Raw genomic sequence first — 9,417 nt, forward strand, 5'->3', positions numbered from 1 at the left:
TCTCTGAAACTTGAAGTGCAAATCAATGACTATGTACACAATTATAACTAACACTCTCACTCAGGAAACTGAGTTAAACCGACTGTCTTCTGCCTACCCTTCTTCACATTTCTCTTTCTTCTCTCTCTCTCTCCAGGATCTTATGTATCTTAGACTGACCTAAAAAAACAAAACAAAACAAAACAAAAAACTATGTAGCTGAGGTTGGCTTTGAACTCCTGATCCTCCTGCCTCCACTTCCAAAGTGCTAGGATTACAGAAGTGCATCACCACATCTGCACTTGGACCACATTAAGAATTTATTTGGAGCCGGGCGGTGGTGGCGCACGCCTTTAATCCCAGCACTCGGGAGGCAGAGCCAGGCGGATCTCTGTGAGTTCGAGGCCAGCCTGGGCTACCAAGTGAGCTCCAGGAAAGGCGCAAAGCTACACAGAGAAACCCTGTCTCGAAAAACAAAAACAAAAAAAAAAAGAATTTATTTGATTTATTTATTTAGAGTGTGTGTGCATGTTTGTACACATGTGCTGCATCATGTATGGAGGGCAAAGGACAGCTTGCAGGAGTCAGTTCTCTCTTTCCATCATATGGGTTCCTGTCTGAGTCCAGCTCCAACCTGTCTAAAGGTTCTTAGGGGGAGGAGAGAGGAATGAGGAAATACTACATAGAAATATAGGCAGAGATGAGAAAGACAGACACAGGATAGCTTCCGGAGGGCTCTGGGTCAATACCCAGCCACTCCAAGATTTATTCTTATGGGCTTTTTATACACTACCAAGGGGGGGGGTGAAAGACCTCCCCCTTTCAAGATCAAAGTGCAATATACAGCCAAATGTAGACCCTTCAAAATACCTGGTAACCACACCTATGGCCAAATCATCCTATTATGTAGCCCTGTTGGATAAAGCAAGTTCAGATTCTCTGATCTTGAGTAAGGCATTATTAGGGAGCCTCTGTGGGTCTCCACAGGTTCCAGGGATTGAAATCAAGTCATCAGGTTTGGTCACAAGTGCCTTTATTTTCTGGGCCAACTTGCCAGCCCTGTTGGATCATATTTTAAGAACAACCATAGTATAGATTACAATTGATCAGTGCTGGAACTAGGCTTCTGTTATTTCTCACTAGACTCACAATTGACTTCAGTGATGCTGAAATACAGTTCATACACAGCACTCCTCTCCTCCCTAAGAGACCAGGAGGGGCAATGGCATCTTACCTGCTGAGGACAAGTTCTGGTAGTTCTCCAGCATCACCTCTCTGTAGAGGTCTCTCTGAGTTTGATCCATTATAACCCACGCCTCTTGGGTGAAGTCCACAGCCACATCATCAAAGGTCACCGAGTCCTAAATCATATACATGCCAGTCTGAGTAACACATGACAATAGGCATGTCTCCATAATGTTCTCTGGAAAGGAATGAGAACAAAGCCTCTATGGGGTTCTGAGGGTTCTGCTAGTCCTGGATCTTCTCTATAAGTCACCCCAGACACTCTCTACAGAAGGCATTCATGACATTAGTGACACATGACAGGATTTCAGAGTACCCAGACTGGGACTCCTTTCCTCTTAGTCTTCCCACCCCACAGCACTGGGAAGGGAACCTAAGGTGTCACACATACTAGAAACAGAGTATTAGTAAGCCATACAACCTTGCAGTAGGACAGGCCCATAGGGTTGAGGAAATTGGCTCAGACCAGTGGCCAGGGCATGCACATAACATACTCCTTATGGGCCAACCTGGAGTCTGCTTGAGGGCCTAGCAACAGGAACTGTCAGAGTTCCTAATTGATGTCAGAGTTCCTGATCATGCCCAGCCAATGAGGGAGGACCACTCAATGCCATCAGATTGCAACACAGACTGGGTGTTGGGAGGAGGGTATACAAGGCCTTCCCCATTATTAAATAAATGAATCTGATGTTTGCCTTCAACTGACTCCCAGTGTCTGAGCCATTGATCCTTCAAGGGAAGCCGTTAGGATCCAGCATCATCACCCAAGTAGCTGAGATGACAAACCTGTGTCACCAAACTTGGTTCATTTCCTTACTTAATTTATTTGAGTCAGGGTCTCATGTAGGAGAGTCACAATCAGTAACTGCTGGACAATCACAGCAACGTTCAAGACAGCTGTTAGAATTCCTAGCCATTTCCCCATGACCACACATGTGCTGGCAAGACACTTAGCCATCCCAGGGCCTTACGACCTATGTAATCTGTGTGCTGCGTGATCAAGTAATCTATGTGCATGCGGCATAGCTATGTCCCAAGAGGGACACTGGTCGACTGACTGTCCCTGTGCACCTCATAGCATGGGGACATCAAACTAAGACCACCCTCCAGCGGATCTCCTAGGCTTGGTGTTGGGCAAGGATTGAAGGTGCCATCTCTCACAGGAAACCCAGGGTAGCCATTTCCTTCTTTTTGGACAGTGGAACCACTTACTCAGTCCTGAGGGAGTTTTGGGGTCACACCTCTCCTCATTTCCCTATTGTCGGGGTAGGGGACAGCCTTACCTACCTCACCAGACCCCACCACTTAATTATATTTTCAGGGGTATCCCTCTCACCCACACATTTTCAATTGTGCCAACCTGCCCTGTGCCCCAAATGGGACGAGATTTTCTAGCTAAGGTAGGAGCTTTGATTTCATTTGCTCCCCCCATTTGCCTTAATCCAGAGTTATCAGCAGCTTCTCTCCTCTTCCTCCTAGCCACCCAGCCTACTAGCTCTAACATTTCATATCCCTTGCCAGTCTCTCAGGTGGACCCCAAAGTCTGGGACACCCAGAACCCTTCCCTTCTATTGCTAGGCACCATCCCCCTATTATTATCATCCAGTTGCTACTCAGCTAATTGTTATAGGACCACCATAGAGTCAGAGACCAAGGGCCACCAAGTATACCCAGGCAGTAAGGAATAGTAACAGTCCAGAGGTATTTACACTCCCCGACTCACAAGTGCCTGGACTCTGCAAAAAAACAGACTTTAATATAACTATCAATTACTGTTAAATGCCCTCAGCAATTGATCACCTGTGTCTCTTAGATGCTAAACTACCAAAGAAAACAGATGCCTTGAGGTTTGTCTTAGATAAGGCTTACCTCCGGTGAAAATTAAAACCATGCTCCAGGTTTCTCTCTCCCTCCCTCCCTCTCTCTCTTGCTAACACTAACCAATAAAATTCTTATAGCAGAATACTAAACATTATAATATCATGGTTACCAGCTCAAGATTTTAAATTAACTGTGACTGCTTCTCAATATACTTAAAAATTCTTCTGAGCTCCAGAGCCAGCTTGAATTGATCTGGACAGGTCAGATCGATGTCAGATAAGTATAATTCAAACTTTTCTGGTCTTGGGACCCCCTCTGTCACCCTGGTACCCCAAGGTAATTTTTTTTCTAAATTTCTTCTGTCTTGCCAGCACCTTGTCAGACCCAAACAGTCATAGAGCCCGAAGGAGTGGAAGACAATGGACGATTCCCAAAGCAGCAGAGGACAATTCACTACCTTAGGATGCCCAGCTACTTCAGGAGTCCTCTTCCCTACCCCCAAGATTTAACCAATGCCCACCAAGTCAGCTGGAAGCACTTTTGGGAGGCACAGTGCCCCCATTCCCACCATCTTTATAAGAAGAAAGAGTCCGGAATGTTAGAATTCCTAGCCACTCCCCCATGACAGTGCATGCACCGACAAGATGTTTAGTCATCCCAGGGCCTTACGTCCCATGTAATCTGTGTGCTGCGTGATCATGTAATATATGTGCATGCTGCATAGATACGTAAGCCCAATATGCACATGTAAATATGCACATGTATGGAGGAATCTATAAAAGTGGGTCCCACATACCCCTACCCCTTCTTCCTGCACAATCATTCCCATAGGCCTAAGCACCCCCTTCTGTTCCCTTCCCCTAATAAACTCTTACAGTGGGTTTTGTTTCTCGTGGCTTTTCTTGCATGGTAAACAGTGCCGCTTAATAAATAACAATGGCCTCTCTCTATTCCAAGGGCTCTGCTCTCTGGGAAAACCAACTAGGGACTCAGTCCTGGAGTAAGGTTCTATATATTTAAGAAACTGGTGAGTTGGGCTAGGACAACCTCTCAGTGGTGATAAAGTACTGGCTCTTCAAGCCTGAAGACCTGAGCTTGGCTGCTGGGGAAGGTTATTTTAAGGTGTGTTACTTTTGTTTATGTTGCATCTGTTTAACTCTGTGAAACTGTATTACTGTGCCTGTGCCACCTATTGGATTAATAAAGAGCAGGCCAATAGCAAGGCAGGAGATTGGAAAGGTGGGGCTGGCAGGCAGAGAGGATATATAGAAGGAGAAATCTGGGAGGAGAAAAAAAAAAGATGAAGGAGTGAAAGGAGGAAGGAGCCAGAGAAGGAGGAGGACATCAGGGGCCAGCCACCTGGCCACCCAGCTACCCAGCAAGCCACGGAGTAAGAGTAAGATTTATAGAAGTAAGAGAACGGGAAAAGCCCAGAGGCCAAAGAAGATGGGATAAGTTAAGGAAAACCAGCTAGAAACTAAGCCAAGCTAAGGTCAGGCATTCATAATTAAGAATAAGCCTCCACATGTGATTTATTTGGGTGGCGGGTCCCCCAAAAGAAAAACAACAACAACATTTGACTTCTCAGAACCTATGTAAACCTGGTTCTGAGTCTGATTAGTCAGGTGGCAAACCTGAACTCTATGCGATCTACGGTTAATGAAGTGATATGCAAGAGCTTTCTTCCCTGATGTGACGGCTTATGCAGTCACTGGATGGGACCAGAATCACCTAAGAAAGGAGCCTCTGGGCAAGCCTGTCAGTGATTTTCTTGATTAGGTTAATTGAGGTGGAAACAATTACACTAAATATAAGCAGTATCATTCCTTCTTTGAAAAATGATTTATATTGTTTTGATGTACGTGTGCATGTTTGCCATATTGTGCAGTTGCCCATGGATGCCAGAAGAGGGCATTGGAGGCCTGGAAGCTGGAGTCAGAGGCAGTTGTGAGACACTATATGGGGCTAGAATCAAACCTAGGTCCTGTGGGAAAGCAATGTATTTTCATCTATTTACTTATTTATTCAATACATTTTGATTTTTTTGAGGCTAGGTTTCCCTGTGTAGCCCTGGCTGTCCTGGGACTCACTCTGTAGACCAAGCTGGCCTGGAATGGAGTGCTGGGATTAAAGGCATGCGCCACCACCGCCCGGCTTTTCTTTCTCTCTCTCTTTCTTTCTTTCTTTCTTTCTTTCTTTCTTTCTTTCTTTCTTTCTTTCTTTCTTTCTTTCTTTCTTTCTCTTTCTTTCTTTCTTTCTTTCTTTCTTTCTTTCTTTCTTTCTTTCTTTCTTTCTTTCTTTCTTCTTTCCTTCCTTCCTTCCTTCCTTTCTTTTCTTTCTCTTTCTTTTCTTTTTGTTTCTTTCTTTCTTTCTCTTTCTTCTTTCTTTCTTTCTTTCTTTCTTTCTTTCTTTCTTTCTTTCTTTCTTTCTTTCTTTCTTCTCTCTCTCTCTCTCTCTCCCCCCACTTTTTTGATTTTTGAAACAGGGTTTCTTTGTGTAGCCCTGGGCTGTCTTCAAACTTGCTGTGTAGCTGAGGAAGATCCTGAAACACCTGATTCCTCTGCCTCCATCTCCCAAGTGCTGGGATCCTGTCACACATCACCATACCTATTACACAGTACTGGGGATGGAACCCAGGGCTTCGAGCATGGGAGACAAGCACTCTAACCAGCTGAACTGCAGCCCTAGCTCCTGGGCTGGAATTTTAAGTTGCTCGAAGAGTCTGTTGTACCTCTCAGCATTCATTGCCTTTGTTGAATTTATGAGGAAATGAAAGTCTCATTGGCTGCCTTTTCCAATTACACATTTGGGAAAGTGAAGTATGTGCTGGGGTTCCCTTTCCATACCTGTAACTCCAAGGCCATAGAAAATGTCTGGGTGGGTGAGATGGCTCAGCAGGTAGGAGGCCCATGCTGCCAAGCCTGACAATCTGAGCTCAGTCCCTAGAACCCACATGGGGAAAGGAGGAACTAACTTTTGCAAAGTTATCTTCTGACCTCCACACAAGTGCTGTGCTACATTTGTGTCCACATACATACATAGACACAATAGATAAATGTTAAAACAACAACAACAACAACAAAACCAGATCTGCCAGGACCTGGTCACAACCACTAAACTCTACTACTCTGGCCTCAGTAGAAATAGAGATGTGTGACATTGTTTGTTAGGTGCTACAGTTCTAACACAGGTCTTACACATATTAAGCATGCATTCTATGGCTAAGCTCTGTCCCCAGCCTGAAATGTGACAGTGATATTTTAGCCTCTGTGAATCAAGAGATCCCCAGCGTTCATTCTTTTTTTTTTTTTTTTTTTTTTTTTTTTTTTTTTTTTTGGTTTTTCGAGACAGGGTTTCTCTGTGTAGCTTTGCGCCTTTCCTGGATCTCGCTCTGTAGCCCAGGCTGGCCTTGAACTCACAGAGATCCACCTGCCTCTGCCTCCTGAGTGCTGGGATTAAAGGCATGCGCCACCACCACCCGGACCCAGCATCATTATGAACAGGACAATTTTTTTAAGCAGTAGTGAACAGTTTGTGCAACAGTAGTGAACATGGGACACCTGTTGGCCACGGTTTCTAGGGTCTTACTCCACAGCCTGGGCTAGCCTAGACCTCACTATGTATCACACACAGGCTGGTCTCAAATTTGAAGCAATCCTCTTGTCTCAGCCTCCAAGTGCTAAGATTAAGGCATGAGCCACCACATCCAGCTTGGTCCCCCCCCTCCCCCGTGCTAAGTATGGACTCAAGGCTTCCTTACACATGCTAGGCTAGCGCTCTACGGACCCAGCCTGGAGACTATTTTATAGGAGCATCTAGGCCATCTTGTTGCCATTTTCATAAGGCTAAGTATAATTAGCAGTTGAGTTTGGAGGGTCATGGACTCAGGGTCTTTGAGAGACCATTTCCAAGACATCCCAGGATGTAGCCAGCAGCTGCTTTTAAAGTACATGACAAGAATGTCATTTTGGCACTGGTTTCAGACTCCGGGCCTGTTTCCTTGGTTCCTTTCTCCAGCTCAGGTCCCAAACCCAGGCTGTGTTCTTTCCCTGGTCCTGGGCCTCAGGGCCAGTATTCTACTGTCCTGCTCTGTGGTTGGTTTCACAAGTCACTTGGCCATGGGCAGAGATGGCTCTGATCTGAGCCAAACTGTGTTTCTTTCACTGGCCTTATCTGAGCCATCTTTCCCTAGTTCTGGGCTCCAGGGTCAGAGTGGGTTTCTTTCTTTCTTTCTTTCTTTCTTCTTCTTCTTCTTCTTCTTCTTCTTCTTCTTCTTCTTCTTCTTCTTCTTCTTCTTCTTCTTCTTCCTTTTCTTCTTCTTTTTCTGAGACAAGGTTGGTTTCTTTAGTCAGCCCCTTTTCCCTACACCTAGCACTGCATAAAACCAGATATGGTGGTGCATGCATGTAATCCCAGGAGGTGGAGGCAGAAGGATTAGGAGTAGAAGGTCATCCTTGACCACACAGTTTGAAATCAGCCTGGAATACCTGAGACAATACCTCAAAAAAGGGTGTTGTTTCTTCCATCAAGAGCATGTGAGAGGACACAAACTAGAATGGCCACCCGAGACTTCAGGAAGCATGAAACTACCTAAGCCATTACCATGATGAAGTATCTGAAGGACCTAATGGAGTATGTGTTGTGATCCTATGTGTGGAGAGCAAAGAACTGTTTGAAGGAGTTCATTCTATCCTTCCAACACGTGGGTCCAAGGAATTGAACTCGGGCCAAGACATCCCATCAGCCCTGCATATGTATAACTTTAGTGAGAGTCCAATGTATATCTTTAGAAGAGGCTGTCATCAATGTATTATCATACTTGTATTCCTGGAGAAAATTGGACAAAGTCAAGTTTCTGTCTGCAAGATTATCTGTAAGGAGACTCAAGCTGAGGTATTCACAGTGGTTTTGAAAAAGTATGTTGTGTTTCCCTATAGATGAAGGCAAACTGCAGCCGAGGAGCTATTGAGAAAGACACTAAACAGAATGCTCCATCCAAATGTATACTAGCAAAATATCTACAGGTTGATTAGAATCTGTATTTTAATAAAATTAGGTGATGGGTATGGAGACCCTATCATTGGGTCTAATGGATGGAACTATAACATTGAGACTGTAGTAATTTATTATGAATAGTTATTTATAATCTATTTTCAGTTTGTTGGCTTTGTTTTCTTTGTGTTGTTTGTTTTTGTTTCTGCTTTTGAGACAGGGTTTCATTATGTGGCCAGGTTGGTCTAGAACTTGATATGTAGACTGACTAGGCTGGCCTTAAACTCCCAAGTGCTGGATTAGAGGGTGGGGCACCGCCACCTGTGGACTATACCCCTTCCTAAAGCCAGCCTTTCTCACTGTAAGTTCCTTCTTTTGGGCACTGTGTCAGAACAAGTAGAAAACAGCAATGCACTCACTGTTTTGTATTCAATGTGAGTAACCCTTCTCAAGTTCTTCCCCTCTTACTGTTATGTTCAAAGAACTGGCCAGTATCCATTGAAAATTACTTTTTTCCATGGACTGTTTATTCCATAGGTCTGCCCAAGGTGGCAGTTCTATGCCTGTCTCGATGGTCACTGCTTCCCTACTTCTGACCGATTATGTAGACTGTCAGATGCCCTCAGAATCACCACAGTGAAGCAGGTATGGTGGGGAGGTCATGAGTCGAGGCTAGCCTGATCTATCAAAGACTCTGCTTCAAAAAGAAAAATAAATAGGGTGTCCTGACTCCCCGAAATGATCTTTCTATCCAGTGCTCACCTGAAAGCCTCAGAATCACCAGGTCCTGCAGCCGCAAGATTTAAGGCGAGACTCAACTAAATGTATGTTAACAGGTGAATGTTTTTCCTTCTGAAAAAAAAAAAAAAAAAGAAAAAAAAAAAAAAGAAACCAGAAGGTTTTCTAGGGGCTTTTGAAGAGGGGAAGACACGAAAACAGACCCGAGTCATGCGTGGTAGTTACGCCTTGTAATCCCAGCACATCAGAAGAAGTTGGGTCAGGTAGTTAGGAGTTCAAAATCACTCTGAACTACATTGTGAGACATTGTCTCAATAATATTTAAAAAAGAAAAGGAAGGCAAAAAGCACTCCGGGGACGCAGTGTACACCAACAGGACACTTCCCGCCGGCCCGGGCAGGGGTGGGCGCGCTGGCTCCCCGGCCTCCATCCACACCCGGACCCTCCACGTCACTAGACCGTCTCTAGGGAGGACCAACAACAATTTGTTCTTTGACGAACGGGGACCGCAGCGGAAGAGACGACTGCTTTATGGTGTCACTTCCGGGACAGCCTCCTGAGGGGTGCACAAGCTGGGGTTCAGCGGCAATAAACAGGCTGGGACCAGTCCACAGCTCGGCTGCGGCTGCCAGACTCCTACCC

The 9,417-nt window shown here is 45.0% G+C and overlaps 1 long non-coding RNA gene across 1 annotated transcript; it reads right to left on the reverse strand.

Annotated features, from left to right (window-relative positions):
- Positions 1–877: 877 nt before the first annotated feature.
- LOC119088342 lies at positions 878–9,417 on the reverse strand. The gene is made up of 3 exons (XR_005091995.1): positions 9,146–9,417; positions 8,800–8,889; positions 878–1,340 (listed from the first exon to the last, which is right to left on the reverse strand). It is a non-coding gene; the product is annotated as an uncharacterized LOC119088342 (long non-coding RNA).

The sequence above is a fragment of the Peromyscus leucopus genome, chromosome 7 (assembly GCF_004664715.2).
Source record: "Peromyscus leucopus breed LL Stock chromosome 7, UCI_PerLeu_2.1, whole genome shotgun sequence".
Classification (NCBI taxonomy): Eukaryota; Metazoa; Chordata; class Mammalia; order Rodentia; family Cricetidae; genus Peromyscus; species Peromyscus leucopus.